The 16,236-nt window shown below is 38.6% G+C and overlaps 1 non-coding gene across 1 annotated transcript; it reads right to left on the bottom strand.

Annotated features, from left to right (window-relative positions):
- Positions 1 to 3,198: 3,198 nt before the first annotated feature.
- LOC125878108 (small nucleolar RNA R71) lies at positions 3,199 to 3,305 on the bottom strand. The gene has a single exon (XR_007447721.1). It is a non-coding gene; the product is annotated as a small nucleolar RNA R71 (small nucleolar RNA).
- Between the last annotated feature and the right edge of the window lie 12,931 nt (positions 3,306 to 16,236).

Raw genomic sequence — 16,236 nt, 5'->3', positions numbered from 1 at the left:
CTCGGGTCATGACAATAGCTTATGAGATATAGCTAAAATCAGAATTAGAAGCAGTGCACCCAATGTTTCACATTTCCATGCTTAAGAAGTGTATGGGTGACCCTTCACACACTCTGCCTAGAGAAAATATTTCTGTGAATGACATCTTGTCTTATGAGGAGGTTCGAGTTAAGATTCTTGCATCAGGTTTGCAAGTTGAGGACAAGGAAGTTGTGTCAGTAAAAGTTTTATGGAGGAATCAATTCATCGAAAAGGCTATATCGGATGTTGAAGAAGATATGCAAGCTAGATACCCTCAATTGTTCATTCCTCATGATGAGCATATTGAAGTTAAAAATCCTTCTCGTATTTTAAATTCCATACCTATACTTTGTGTTTGAGTGTTTTAGTTCCTACGTTAAGGTCGTGCCTTGTGTATTCCTTCAAATGCTCATGACCTTGATAGAGATTTTAGTTCAAACAAAATAATTTTAATTTGGTTACTTTATCTTAACCATCATTCAAAAATGAATGATCTCAAGGGGAAAATAGTATAACACCTCGCAAATCTAATCTAAAGATTCAAACTATTTGTCATAAGTGTATAAATTTAGATCTGGTAATACAATACTTGTTCATATATGATATGGTCCATTCATAAGTGTAAGAAGTGTATCGGATGTGCTTTAGGGTCATAAGAAACCTCTAATACCAAGTCAAGTCAAAGCTTCTCCACTGATTGAGTTTTTTTGCTGAGATCATATAAGGATCATTGTCTAATGGCCATATATCTCAAAATATGAACCGTTAGGTGGCCTAAACATATCAAATTTAAGGTCTACGAGTCTTCTTTCAAACACCGCCAACCATATGCTAATCCATTTCTGAAATAAATTGTTATAATTGATTTAACAGAGACATTACAAGTTGCTAGTGTGATAGGACCTGTGATGGCCCATCACACATGATCAGAAGAGTCATTTTTTACGCCTAAGTGATGGACCATCATCCAAGTAACAATTTGTCACTCAAATATGTCAGTACAATAAATTTTGCTGATTTTTGTTTTTTATGAGGGTATTTTTGTCCTAAAACCTTTGAGGAGTTATCTAAATGACCTTAAACATGTAGAAAATCAGTTTTTCATTATTAAATCCATCTCATTCTCAAACAATTTTATGCTCAAGAACTTCAAGAGACATAAAACTAGGGTTCATCTTCCAAGGTTCTTCATCAAGTTTATCACTAGATACAAGAAATGTAAGACTCTCCATGTGCAGGGAAACCTTTCTTTTCCCCAGTAACTACGTTCCCATGGTTGCAAAGTATCCTCCATGAATGAATTAGAATTAAGATGAAACCCACCCTATATTCTTGAATTGTGCTTGAATCTTTATGAAACCCTATGAACCCTCCATGAAAGTACATCAATTTCTTGATAATTCTTTTACCCATGAGTTTGCTAAGATTTTCTACATGAAATTACGAATGATTATTAAAAGAAGAAATTTTTATCTTGAGAACTACTTTAATGGTTTTCTTTATGACTTCTTAATAACTTTTTTTTATTATTTCTTGGAAATTCTTATGTTATGAACCCAAGAACTATGAGTTATGAAAGTTTCCAAATGTGAGACCTTAAGATAATATCTTATGATTCTCTAACTTTATTTTTATGAGATGATTTATGTTTCTCATGAATGCAGAATTATGATTCATCAATTTTAGTGTCACGATATAATTATATAACCTGAAGCTATGAAGTATAGTACTTGAATGTTATGAATATGAGACTTTGGACAAATTCCATGATCATATAAGCTTAAGGGAACTAGATAGTTAACCGATAAGGCATAAGTCTAAATGAAGAATGCTTGAAACTATGTTTGTCGATGTAGGTTAAGGATCGTACCGTTCGTTCGAGTGAATCCTTCTTTATGCCCCTGGTAAGGGCTAGTTATGGATCTACATAATGTGTACACGTATGTCTCATGCCCGATAAAGTATGAGAGATATTAGTTGATCATGCCGAGATTAAACTTCATGCCCTCGCATGGTGGTTTATATTTTTTACCCTATTAGACTCTTGATCTTAGGCATATTTATATGCCAAAGTCATCGACAAAGGAAAGGGTAGATAGACTAAAGAATATAGAAAGCTCGATCATCCATTGAGTTGATGTGTGTTCAAGAGTGACACCCGAACGAATACCTTTCTTGGTTACGAAACATGATGAAATATAAATGGTCACTAGTTAGGGCGGCTATCTCCGTTCAACGATGTTTCTGCAGCTTTGGAATTGTCTTTTACTTGCTTGAAACATCAATTTGAAGTCGTTCACACTAGTTACTTTTAGTTATTAAATAATTTGTAGTAGTAGTTAACAATTACCCAACTCTTTTAAACAGTTACTTTTGTTTAATTGTGGAATTAAGTACAAAATATAAGTTGATCACAATTCCCTTGGGAACGAAAACTTGTTTCTAAAAGAAACTATATTACTTGAGCGACCACGTACACTTGCGTGTTTATTGGGGAGCAACAAGTGTTTGGCGCCGCTGCAGGGGATTTAGAAATTGATTTATATTTTTATGATTTTCAAGTGTTAATAACTTGATCGTAGCTCGTGTGAATTGCAGGTACTTGATTCTTAATTCTAGCTCAGAAAGGAAAACTTTTCAAACCTGATGACGAACCTGAAAGAGCTTTAAAACTACGAAGAAAGCTGGCAAACCAAGGACATTAGCCGAAATTAGAACTAGATATCCTTGGAAATATGAAGGGTAACAGAGAAGACAACATGAACAACCAACAAAACATGAATAACCAAGAACAAGAGGTACCCCTAATCATACCGGCAAGACCAATCCATGACGTGGCAATCCCACTCATAGCCAATGTGGCGTCTAGTATAAGGAAACCACCACCGGGTGGCAGATTCAAATTAAAGTAGAAAATGGTACATCTTATCTACCCAATGGGGTAATTCACCAAACTCCCCCACGAGGACCCTCAAATCCACATTCGGAAATTTTTGGAGATAAGTGATACATACATCTCGAATGGCATGTCATCAGATTATGTGAGGCTTGTTTCCTATCTCGTTATTCGGAGCCGCTAGGCAGTGGTTAGACCAAGATCTACCAAATTCCATCACTACATGGGATTATCTAGCAAAAAAGTTCTTGAGTCGACTTTTTTGTTCAAGTAAAACCTCACGGTTGAGGAAAGAAATACTGAGCTTCACATAGAAAAATGGGGAGAATATGTACGAAGCATGGGGTCAATTCAAACAATTGTTAAATGCTTGTCCACATCACTACCAGGCTAATGAGGTACCTGGTCACACTTTCTATGAGGGTTTGGATTATAATGCAAAGGTACTTCTTAATAGTGCAACAGGTGGACAAGCGTTAGCGAAAACGTGTGAAGAGCTATAATGCAAAGGTACTTGCCATAGGCAAATTTTCACTGCGTCAGCGGCACATAATTTACCCATGCGGCACCCAAATCTCCCCATAGCTTAGGGCTAGCTTTTCAACTTCTCCCAGTTGCCTTAGTACGATCCTTGTACCTGTAGCGAGGTTCACCCCATAGGTCCCCTCATTGTTCTGTCTGTCTCATGTCTGGCTATCAGCTTGACATGTATTCGACTCATATGGCACACCCATACATGTTGGATCACAACCATGTGCGCCCTGGGGTTTGGCTATGGACATATATATGCCATGTCGGGACCTAAGCATCACTTTCGCTTGCACAATCCTATCCTTAAGCTTGTCAGTCACCTCATGCGCTTACACTTGGCTTGTCGTTTCGCCTGAGTAGGGTAGCGTTCCACCCTTATCCTTAGCCATGTGCGTCTTCCTTACCGTGACATCATTTATTGTAGGGCATAGCCCAACATAGCCCACACATCATGCATACAAGCTTCACAATACAACGTCGCCCCACGGCTGAACGTCTAGGCCTACGAACCCTTGCTCGCTTGGTTGAACCTTTGGTAAGCTCACAAGTTAGCTCATGAGGCTCTTGAGTGAGTCCCTCGATTGCTCAATCAGCTAGGAGGTCTTTTCACACAAGAAGAACAGCCCGGAGGGCCCAACATTTGGTATAGCAAACCCCTATGGCTGTCGGGACGCCCAACATCGACTTCCGAGTTGCATGCAACCGATAGAGCTTCCCTAACTCAGATGGGTACCTAGGACACTCCTTTGAAGTGCTTAGGCAGGCCCTTGAAGCCCTTCTTCAAGGCAGCACACTTGGGGAAAATTTGCCTGGGGGAGGCTAGTAGGTTGTCACCATGTACACCCCCCTTATATATGCTTAAAATAATAAGACCCATGTGACAGGTCTAGACATCATTCTGCCAGAGAATCATAATGGGTCATAGATAGATCATCCGACCTTCAAATTGGGTTCCATTTGGTTATAGCTACTCGTCTTGACTTCCTTCATACCTCCATGAAGTTTCAGCCCATTCTCATACTCGTAGAGCGGGTTATAGCCTTCAAACTTTTTGCATATTTACCAAATTGCCATCAGCCTTGGCTAAGTCAAAGACGTATCCAAATGAACTTTGTTTGGCCCCAAATTTGGTAAGCATATATCAAGGAATTGTAGGAACAAGCCCATAGCACGGAATCCCCCAATTCCACTTCTAGCTCTAGAACGTCCGACAGTCACATACCTCGCCGCACGCGGCCTTCGCCGGCAGGCTAAGCCCTTGGGTGCACCCCAAGTCCTTGTCAAACATATTTGGCACTATAAGGGCATGTCATGCAACATATTAAATGGTTGTTGCCTCATGCCATGACCCTTTGCCTAAATATCCTACTTCAGAGCCTCCTTCAACGCATGCCGCCTGCATGGCTGACATATGTGTGACCTGCTTTGCCTGCACTCCTTGGCTGACTTCCTGGCCAATGTAGTTTCCCATATTCCTGGGGCGTTACATGCTCACACACCCAAGACAGTCATCGTCCCGATGACATACGACACCAACGAAGACCTGAAGTTTGTCCCCTTGGGACTTTACATCATAATTCCCAATCCATATGTGATGAAACCCTTTTCAAGATCCTCTTAAAATAGGGTAATTCCCCTCACACTTCCTCCTCCCATGTTTTTTCCAAACTACATCTGCACTGCACCTCCCGGTGTTCACTTGGACGGTGTCTCCACACCTGCACCCTCTGGTGACTAACATCATGGTGACACTCAAGTCAACCACACCATGACCCTCATGGCCTTCAACTGTCTAGAAACCTTGTTCTTCCTTGCAATACACTTGCAGTATTACTAGCGCCGCAAACAAGACTAAAGTATTGGAGGTCTTGAAGAGCATCCTTAGTACCTTCAACCCGGCCTAGTAACTGTACACATCATGATGATAACTGTCTAGTACCGCAAACAAGACTAGAGCATGAGAGGCCCTGAAAACGTTTCCTTGACATCCCTAGCTCGGTCTAGAATCGAACTACCCTCATGGATAACCTGCAGTCTCACAGTGTCTTCACTCCACTGGAAGATATCGTTCCTTTCAGACTCTTGCTTTCAGCAACACAAACATACCTCGACCTAACCAAAAAGGGAAAGTAGGCATCCTTCGATGTGGCATCTATGCCAACCATACCCTTATGGTCCTTTATCAAACTTGACGTTTTCCCATTTGTCATACTGCTTAGCCTTTGGCACTCACGCTGCAACATGGCACCTTTGGCTTATCATGTGCTCTGCACCCATAGGCACCTTGCACTTTCTTGGGTTGTACTTCTGGCAAGTACTTCATAGATAAAAGTGCTGACGTTCACATTCATCGTTGAGTAAGATTCTTTCGTCCATAACATGTTCTTTCCCTTTATAGCAATTCGATACTGGGGTGCAAGTCTATGGCGATGACCCAATGGTTCTCCCAATTCTGAACTTGGTTGATGGCGACGCGTGCACGATTCTCCCATCATGTGGTATCTGGATCAACCTTTTACTCTTGGAAATCCTTCATGCACGAACTTGGATATCCATCCAATTCAGACGCTTCGGCTAATCCCACTTTGATTCATTTCTTTACCATAGTAGTTTGGTCGTTATGCCTCCTCATCAATGATTCGGCAGACGTTCCCCTCACACACCCAATGCCTAACTCCACCTTTTTATTGACACTACTGTCTTTCCTAAAGATGCCTGCGTATAGGCCACTCTTCACGTTAATGGGGTGTTTGGCACAAACTGCTTGCAAGCTCCAGCTTGCTCATCCGGTAGGCTCCAACCTACTCTTTCAGCATGATCCTCATGTAGGGACTCACCTACCATTCTTCACAACCCATCAGATGGCTAGGTCTTCACGATGTCCGACTATCCAGAAGGACACGTACAAATGCCCTCAGGGTGGTTCAAGTTCATCCATGTCGGAAGGACACTCAACTGATACATGCACATATATAGCGAGATATTTGCATGATCAAGCCCCAAAGTTTATAGTCCATGACTGACATACCTGTCGAAACATGGCTGCACGACCTGACAGACGTGACCCATTTACTTGGCCACCTGACTTATCGGCACATTCATGTCGCCTTAACAAGCCTAGACTCTTTCAAGGCTTACAACTTAACTCGTCACATTTCACGAACACACCTAGACTAACAAGCTTATGATGCAGTCACAATCTATGCTTGACATTCATCATCTAGTTCATGCTTCTTACATAACAAGCTACCAACATACTGCTCACAGAGTTTCGAGAAAGCTGACGGTTGGTCACAATCTAGGGTATTTAGATCTGGTGATACAATACTTGTTCATATATATTATGGTCCATTCATAAGTGTGAAAAGTGTATCGGATGTGGTTTAGGGTCATAAGAAACCTCTAATACCGAGTCAAGTCAAAGCTTCTCTACTGATTAAGTTTTTTTGCTGAGATCATATAAGGGTCATTGTCTAATGGCCATATATCTCAAAATATGAAGCGTTAGGTGGCATATAATATATCAAATTTAAGGTCTATGAGTCTTCTTTCCAACGCCTCCAACCATATGCTAATCTATTTCTAAAAGAAATTGTTATGATCGAATTAACAGAGACACTACAAGTTGCTAGTGTGATAGGACCTGTGACTGCTCGTCACATATGACTAGAAGGGTCATTTTTTGGGCCATTTTTTACGCCTAAGTGATGGACCGTTATCCAAGTAACAATTTGTCACTCAAATATGTCAGAACAATAAATTTTGCTGATTTTTGTTTTTTATGATGGTATTTTTGTCCTAAAACCTTTGAGGAGTTATCTAAATGACCTTAAACATGTACAAAATCAGTTTTTCATTATTAAATTCATCTCATTCTCAAACATTTCTATGCTCAAGAACTTCAAGAGACACAAAACTAGGGTTCATCTTCCAAGGTTCTTCATCAAGTTTTTCACTAGATATAAGATATGTAAGACTATCTCCATGTGTAAGGACACCTTTTTTTCCCTACGAATTACATTACCATGGTTGCAAAGTATCCTCCATGAATGAATTAGAATTAAGATGAAACCCAACCTATATTCTTGAATTGTGCTTGAATCTTTATGAAACACTATGAGCCCTCCATGAAAGTATATCAATTTCTTGATAATTCTTTTAACCATGAGTTTGCTAAGATTTTCTACATGAAATTATGAATGATTATTAAAAGAAGAAACTTTTATCTTGAGAACTACTTTAATGATTTTCTTTCTGACTTCTTGATAACTTTTTTATTATTTCTTGGAAATTCTTATGTTATGAACCCTAGAACAATCAGTTATGAAAGATTCCAAATGTGAGACCTTATGATATTATCTTATGATTTTCTAACTTTATTTTTATGAGATAATCTATGTGTCACATGAATGAAGAATTATGATTGATCAATTTTAGTGTCACGATATAATTATATAAACTTAAGCTATGAAGTATGGTACTTGAATGTTATGAATATGAGACTTCAGACAAATTCCATGATCATATGGGGTTAAGGAAATTATACAGTTAACCGATAAGGCATAAGTCTAAATGAAAAATGCCTGAAACTATGTTTGTCGATGTAGGTTAAGGATCGTATTGTTGGTTCGAGCGAATCCTTCTTTATGCCTCTGGTATGGGCTAGTTATGGATCTACATGATGTGTACACGTATGTCTCATACCCGATAAGGTATGAGAGAGGTTAGATGATCATGCCGAGATTAGAATCCACCCCCTCGCATGGTGGTTTATATTTGTTACCCTATTAGACTCCTGATCTTAGGCATATTTATATGCCAAAGTCGTCGATATTTGCCCATTATGAAATTGAATTGAAGAATAATCTTGAGTCTATTAGCTTGATTTTGTGTAACTTGTGATGATTGTGCATTAACATACATGATTAGATGTTTCAGGAGCTTTCAAAAAAATTGGAGTCGATTTGGAGAAAGGAGAAGCATGGACGTGCGAAAATAGACTAAGGCTGGAAGTACCAGTGCCCCATGCACTGATAAGTGTGGAGTGCCAAGGAATAAACTATAGAAGCCAAATCCAGGCAAATTGGCTGGCGCGGAGCGCCAAAGCCAGCATTACAAAGCAACCTGCCAGGCGCGGCACGCCACTATGCAACTATAGAGGCAGTGGCCTGGCGCGAAGCCCCATGTCTGTTCCAACTTTTTCAGTAAAATTAGATTAAAATAGGATTCCTAGTTGAAGTAGAATTTGACTCTAGTTTTCCCAACTTCTATAAATTGTCCCCTAGGGCTATTTTGTTGAGAGTTCGATATTATTTTGGTGTGCACGAGGAAGATTCAACGTTTGTAATAAGTTTTGATTTTCTAACTCTTCTTATTTCTGGAAATCACATGAACAATTATATTTTGTGGTTTTCTAATATTATGAATGGCTAAACGCCCTAGTTCAGGGGCTGTAGCTATGGATTGAATGTTGAATATTGAAGGCTTTTTGAATTAATTCTTGGTTATCATTAAAAGTTACTTTTATATTCTTGTTTTAGTATTTCATGTTTGATCACCTTCGAAAGAAATCTATTGTCTATTCTTAAAATCGAGAGAGGAAAGGGTAGATAGACCAAAGAATATAAAAAGCTCGATCATCCATTGAGTTGATATGTGTTCAAGAGTGACGCCCGAACGAACAACTTGCTTGGTTATGAAACAGGATAAAATATAAATGCTCGCCAGTTAGGCCTGCTATCTCCGCTCAACGATGTAGGTGACTACAGGTCGAGAGATCCAACGCATACAATTAACCCTGTAAATCAGTAACTTGATAATCGAAATTAGTTTATTGCCTGAGATATGATTCATGAAATCCAATGCATGTTGTAGCCCTGGATTTGTCTTTTACTTGCTTGAAACATCAATTTGAAGTCGTTCACACTAGTAACTTTTAGTTATTAAATAATTCATTGTAGTTAACAATCACCCAACTCTTTTAAACAATTACTTTTGTTTAATTGTGGAATTAAGTACTAAATATAAGTTGATCACAAGTCCCTTGGGAACGAAAACTTGTTTCCAAAAGAAACTATATTACTTGAGCAACCACGTACACTGGCGTGTACATTGGGGAGCAACAAGTTTTTGGTGTCGCTACCGGTGACTTAGAAATAATTTATATTTGATTTTCTTAAGTATACAATATGATTGTTGAAGTGTTAATTACTTGATCTTAGCTCGTGTGAATTGCAGGTACTTGATTCTTGATTCTGGCTCGAAAAGGAGAACTTGTCGAACCCAACGATGAACCTAAAAGAGCTATAAGACTACGAAGAAAGATGGAAAACCAAGGACGTCAGCCAAAATCAGGACTAGATCTCCATGGAAATATGGATGGTAACAATGTAGATAACGTGAACAACCAAGAAAACATGAATAACCAAGAATAAGAGGTACCACCAATCAAACTGGCAAGACCAATCCGTGATATGGCAGTCCCACTCACAGCCAATATGGCATCTAGTATAAGGAAACCATCACTGGGTGATAGAGTCAAACTAAAGTAGAACATGGTGCATCTTAACCACTCAATGGAGCAATTCACCGAACTCCCCCACGAGGACCCTCAAATCCACATTCAGAAATTTTTGGAGATAAGTGACACATACATCTCGAATGGCGTGTCATCAGATTATGTGAGCCTGACGTTGTTTTCTATCTCATTATTGGGAGCCGCCAGGCAGTGGTTAGACCAAGAGCTACTAAATTCCATCACTACATGGGATTATCTAGCAAAAAAGTTCTTGAGTCAAATTTTTCCTTCAAGTAAAACCTCACGGCTGAGAAAAGATATACTGAGCTTCACACAGAAAAATGGGGAGAATATGTACCAAGCATGGGGTCGATTCAAACAATTATTAAATGCCTATTCGCATCACTACTAGGTTAATGAGGTACCTGCTCACACTTTCTATGAGGGTTTGGATTATAATGCAAAGGTACTTCTTAATAGTGCAACAGATGGACAACATTGAAGATCTATTTGATCTCCTAGATAAACTCTCCGAAGGAAACCCCGGTTATGAAGGAGAAATACCAAGAACCACGACACAAAGGGCAGCATGAATCTTAGATGTGGATCAAGCCACCACAATAAATGTAGAACTGGATGCGATACAACATAACATGACCATGCACTTCAAACAAATGTCCCTAAATCAAGCATCGGTGAATGTTGTACAACACACAACAAGTTGGTGTGGAGTCTGTGGTAGTGGAGCACATGAAACTGAACTTTGTGAGGCAAATCTGGATTCCGTAAACTATATGGAAAATGTGCAAAGGGGTGGAGGTCAGCAAAACTATGGTAATTCCTATAATTCTAGTTGGAGAAACCATCCTAACTTCTCATGGGGTGGGAACCAAAACCAAGCGCAATGGTCTAACCAATATCTCTCACAAGAGACAGGGCAACAATACCAAAATCCTAACCAGGGCGTAAATCCGAATGCACCTAGGTGGGAATGACTAATAAAGAGTTACTCCAAAAGATTATGGCAGAAATCGGTACAAAGGTAAATGCTAGGATAGATAAGCAGGATAAGAACATAATAAACATCCAAATGTCCCAAATGATTTAGGAAAGCAAGTTGCGCAAGTAGCTAATGCACTCAACTTGCGCTCTCAAGGAGGTTTGCCCGGTGATACTGAACCAAATCCTAAGTAACTAAATGTGATGAGTATTAGAAGTGGGTTACAACTAGAGGAACTAACTCCAAAAGAAGAGAGATATTGAGCCAGTCAATAAAGAAATGAAAGTAGAATAGGTGGTAAGTACCTCCAATGTGAGAAGCTAGTTCCTCAAAAGAGACCACCGCATCCATTTTCACAAAAGCTCACAAAGCAAAATGAAGACGAATGCTTTGGTAAGTTTCTCTCTATCCTTAAACAGGTTTACATCAACCTACCTTTGGTTGACATTTTGCAGAGAATTGCAAAGTAGTCTAAGTGCGTGAAGGAGATCGTGGCTAACAAGATGAGGCTTACAGAGTATGAAATGGTAGCACTTACTGAGGAGTGCAGCTCTAGAATTCAGAATAGATTACCTAAGAAGTTAAAAGATCCGGGTAGGTTTACTGTGAAAAATACAATTGGGCAAAGAGTTCATGACCATGGGTTATGTGATTTAGGTGCTAGCATTAATCTCATGCCTTCATCATTATATAAAAAACTTGGGTTAGGTAGTCCAATACCAACCACCGTCATTCTCCAACTCGCTGATAGGTCCGTTTCTAGGCAGAGGGGGTAGTAGAAGATGTGTTAGTACAAGTGGGTTCCTTGATCTTTTCGGTGGATTTTGTGGTCCTAAACTTTGAGCCTGATCCTAAAGTTCCATTCATTCTGGGGCGTCTGTTCTTGGCTACGGGGAGCGCATTAATTGATGTAGCAACTGGGCGGTTAACTATGAGGACACATGATAAGGTTGAAGTATTTGATTTTTACTGCGCCTTGAAATTGCCGTTTGTCTATGAATAGTTGTCCTCTATTACGGTTGTAGATCTCGCAGTAGAATCAAGCTCATTGCACCCGAGGATCCCTTAGAAAGAGTGTTAGTGGGACATGATGTATATGTAGATACTGAGGCTCAGGAGATAGAAAATTGGTTGAATCTGGCAGTCATGGAGATACTTAAGCATAAAATATAGCCATTGTATCGTGAGTTAGGGCCTCCACCCAGACCATCAATTGAATAAGCACCTAAGTTGGAATTGAAATCTTTGCCTGCTCACCTAAGGTATGCGTATTTGGGCACTAATGAAACTTTACCTGTAATACTTTCTACAGAATTATCTGAATATAAATTGCTGTGGCATTAAGAGTCCTAAAGTGGAGGAAGAAAGCTATTGGATGGCAGATGGCTGATATTCATGGAATTAGTCCGGCGTTATGTATGCACAAAATCTATATGGAAGAGGATCACAAACCGAGTGGACAAGACCAACGTAGACTGAATCCTTTGATGAAAGAAGTGGTGAAAAAGGAAGTAATAAAGTGGTTAGATACGGGAATAGTGTATCCAATTTCTGATAGCAAGTGGGTAAGTCCTGTGCAGTGTGTTCCCAAGAAGGGAGGTATGACAGTGGTAAAGAAAGAGAAAAATGGGTTGATTCCTACTAGAACAACCACTGGTTGGAGAATTTGTATGGATTACTGGAAGCTAAATGATGCCACCCGAAAGGATCACTACCCGGTTCCCTTCATTGATCAGATGCTTGACCAAATAGCAAGGCAGGAGTACTATTGTTTCTTAGATGGGTATTTCAGATATAATTAGATTTTGATTGCGCCAGAGGATCAGGAAAAGACCACGTTCATATGTCCTTATGGTACATATGCTTTCAAACGCATGTCATTTGGACTTTGCTGTCACGACCCGAGTGCACCCCCTAGTCGTAACCAGCGTATTCGACCTCGAAGAGGTCAAATACAAGCCTCATGGATCATTCATTACATACGATACAAAAAAATAGAGGAGAATTTAAAACTTTCTTCACACACGAAGATACTTTCATTAAATAACAAGCGGAAGACTTTCTAGTCTTTATCCAAGATGTCTCAAAACCATCTAATACGTGAATACAACATTGGGACTAAGCCCACTCAAAACTATAACGAAACTACAAGACATAAAGGAACATGTTGGTTATTGTCCTCGAATCTATGAGGACTCACCAAGTCTTCATCTTCAAAACACCTTAGAAACCTATCCATCAACCATGGATTATCAACATCTCCAAATCCCTACACTTTAGTCAAAAGGGAAAGAAAGGGGTTAGCACAATTAAGTACTAAGTATGGAAACCATGCAAAAACATGCTAAAAAGGACATTTGGTTGAAAGTCATGCCCTATGCCATTTTAGTAAAATTTCATGAATATTGACATATTAGACATATTATAGAACATAACCAACATATAAGACATTAACCACATTATAGACATACTCAACATTTTCACCATGTAACTCATTTTATCATCCAAGAACGCTTATCTAAAGTTACCCTTGTGTGTGACATGAAGTGGCCGCCCATACAACCTCTTCATACACACCTAAGTGTTCCTCAAGGCTACTATAGACAAGAACCATCTTGCTTCAAGGTAGCATACTAAGTAACTCACTTCATTAACATAAGCTATTCATTCAACAAATCATTTAGACAATAAATCAACATTCTTCTTTAAAGTCATTTAGGACACATTCATGCATTTAGGGGACTTCACACTTTAGTCATATAGACTTAGGGAACTCATTTTGGCACCTTCAAAGGCTACTCATGCCATGTGTAGATAGCATCCCATACCTACTACTTACACAGTGTAGAACCTATCAAGTAACTAGAGTTCACATTAAGGGCATCAAGTTCTACATTTAAAGATCCAAGTGTCAAGAATGCTCATAGCACCAATTTCCAAGAGATTCAATAACAAGACTCGCCCAATATATACATCATGTCGTCACACCAAGCACAAGCAAGTATCAAGAAGGCCCGATGCCCGGTATCAAGAAGGGTCAAAGCCCAATAATCAAGAGAACCAAGAACCATATTAAAAATGGCTTTCTAATTCGTACTTAAAATGGACAGCTTCCATTCATAAGACGGACTAAAAATCCAGAGTCAAGATGTCAAGTGATCCGAAACAAGAGGCATGCCAAGAATGACAAAGTCACGGCCACAAGAAGGATAAGGTCCCAACAAAAGTGCCAGGTGATCAAACAGTCTGTACAAGTGGGCTAGTTACATGAGCGTCTTTAATGTCTTAAAGGATACCAACATGACAATGCAAAGTGACAAGAGGTAGTCAAGGTACCAAGATCAACTTTCAAATATTTCCGCAGTTAAAAGAGTGCAAGTACAAGTTTATACACAAACTCAGTGCTTTAACAAAGAACCAGTCCAACACAACTTTGCGAGTTCAGACCGTAGACCAACAATCGTTTCAAGGTCCTCAACTTGTTCACGAGTATACACAAACTTAAAAATACAATTACATAACTTCTTTAACTTCGATTAGCTCAATAATGTTGACGTAAGCATCACAAGTAAGCCTAGCATGTACAAATACAACTATGCTCCAAAACAGTGAATCTGTCCAGCCTGGTTTCTCATGTCGCAAGCTAGATTTGAAAAGGAAAACGGCACAACTAAACTTTATAACCTTCATGAAAAATGTAACTACATCTCTTAAGGTTGAAAACAAACAAGAATCAACACAAAATACATTTTGTACAAAAAGATATATTCAAAACACTAACAGCTGATCATACAGGATTTCAATTTTCGAAATCTAGGCAGAACTTGCCCTATGTTGCGTCCCACATTTCGTGTTCATAATAGTTAAATTAGAGTTTTAAATAAAATAAGAGTTGTAGGTATATGAGTTAGCGTTCCAAATCATATTTATTCATTGTAAACGAAGTTCTAGAGAACAAGATATGCATAAATTACCAAACACTACCCATCTTAGAAACAAATTTCGTCACTTACATATGAAAGGAATGCCATAGCCTATCGATTTATATTCAACATAGCTTTTCATTTATCAAGAAGAGCACCTAAGTCTACCAAGTCAAGAGATGACATTCAACAATATAAGGCACTTCACATTCCATCTTCTTCATTCATAGGTGTTAAGAGAGAACATACTTTTAATCACAATACAATAATACTTTATTCAAGCTCACCTTGGGATCACCTGAACACATTTATATTCACAACATTATTACCTTTACTTCATTAGATTCTCATTCAAATCCTTTACATCACATTCACATATATGATATCATGTCAACACTTCAATTCCTCATATAATGCCTTAAAGGCCATAATCATTATACATTCAATAAGTAGACACCTCCACCATAAGTGGATCACACATCAATCTATCACAATTATATACCAATTCTACATTAACAATGAAGTTAGCTCAATTTACCCTTTTCCAAAGCCACAATCACCATTCCTCAATTCTTCAACAATTCTCAATAGATAAACATAGATAATAATAGAAATAAACTGCTCAACTCAACCTAAGCATATTTCCATCATCATTCAGTCATAAACATTCAACCCACTTCATAAGCCAAATTTAGGAAACTTGGAAAGACATGGGTTCATGGACTTTTCTTTCTTAAAACCATTAATAAACATCAATAATAACATAAATCATCATTAAAAATCATTTAATGCAAGAACCCATGCTAGAACTGAAATTAGGACTTTATTGAGTTTTTGAAGAACTTTCAAAACACTTTGATTTGGCTCCTTGAATGGAAGAGGAATCAAGGATAAAGGATCCCCATACATTAACCTCCATGAATCCCACGAAAATTGAAGAAGAAACACCATGAAATCCTCAACCCTAGCTCCCACTTCTTATTCTTCTTTGAGTTAGAAAGAAATATAGAGAGGGGAAGACTTTGGGATTTTGATTTTTGAAGAATGAATTACAAAAAAAATACCTTTTTAAATGTTTTAATACCTTATATTGTATATTAGAAATAATATAAAATATACCCACTTCTTAATTTAACTAAAAAAATAATATTTATGAAAACGCCCCTTGCCCACATGGACTTACCAAATAAAACTAAGACAATTGCCTAGGGAGCTTCTAAGGGCAATGATGCCTTTCGCCTTCCTTGAACCCTCTCTTGAACTTATACTTCGTCAAATTTTTAGAAAATTTCATAACTCCAATTTATGCTAAAACTTTTAATATTCATACGTTAGGCTCTAGTTTCAC

Source organism: Solanum stenotomum, chromosome 9 (assembly GCF_019186545.1).
Source record: "Solanum stenotomum isolate F172 chromosome 9, ASM1918654v1, whole genome shotgun sequence".
Lineage (NCBI taxonomy): Eukaryota > Viridiplantae > Streptophyta > Magnoliopsida > Solanales > Solanaceae > Solanum > Solanum stenotomum.
The sequence above is the reverse complement of the archived record's forward strand: the minus strand, read 5'-3'. Positions and strand labels throughout refer to the sequence as shown.